Below are 427 nucleotides of genomic sequence, written 5' to 3'. Positions count from 1 at the left end.
ATGTGCATGGGTGTATATCCATCGCGAGCTGGGTCAGTCAGTGGCTGGTGTCGCTCGATGCAGCTGACCGGCCGTTGTGAAAGGATAAAAGGTAGATTCCGGAATCTGGACACTTTTCCTAGAGAGCTTCTAGAAAGAATTTCCCGAACTAGATTTTTATTTCGTTTGTTCTGATGGACGAGCCCGTTTTAGTCCTCATTATTTTATTATTATTTTTTGTGTTTAAAGTTAGTGGACAATAACTTTTGTAGAGTACGTGTCTCTTCCTCTTTTAGTTGAGTTAATAGTCTCCAAGAAGTGATCGTTTTCTCACAACTAGCTAATTAGCTAATTAAATAGTCTTAATCCTAGCTTGTGAGACAAATCAGATACACTAGCATTACCAAGATAATGGTCATGGCTGCAGATACTCTGACACCACAGAGAT

The 427-nt window shown here is 39.8% G+C and overlaps 1 protein-coding gene across 1 annotated transcript in view; it reads left to right on the top strand.

Moving 5' to 3' along the window:
• Positions 1 to 427, top strand: part of LOC119591919 (PDZ and LIM domain protein Zasp-like) — a gene marked incomplete in the record, with an annotated part of 137443 nt that overhangs the window by 135254 nt on the left and 1762 nt on the right.

Source organism: Penaeus monodon, chromosome 29 (genome assembly GCF_015228065.2).
Source record: "Penaeus monodon isolate SGIC_2016 chromosome 29, NSTDA_Pmon_1, whole genome shotgun sequence".
In the NCBI taxonomy this organism is placed as follows: domain Eukaryota; kingdom Metazoa; phylum Arthropoda; class Malacostraca; order Decapoda; family Penaeidae; genus Penaeus; species Penaeus monodon.
This window is presented reverse-complemented; position numbering and strand designations above follow the sequence as displayed.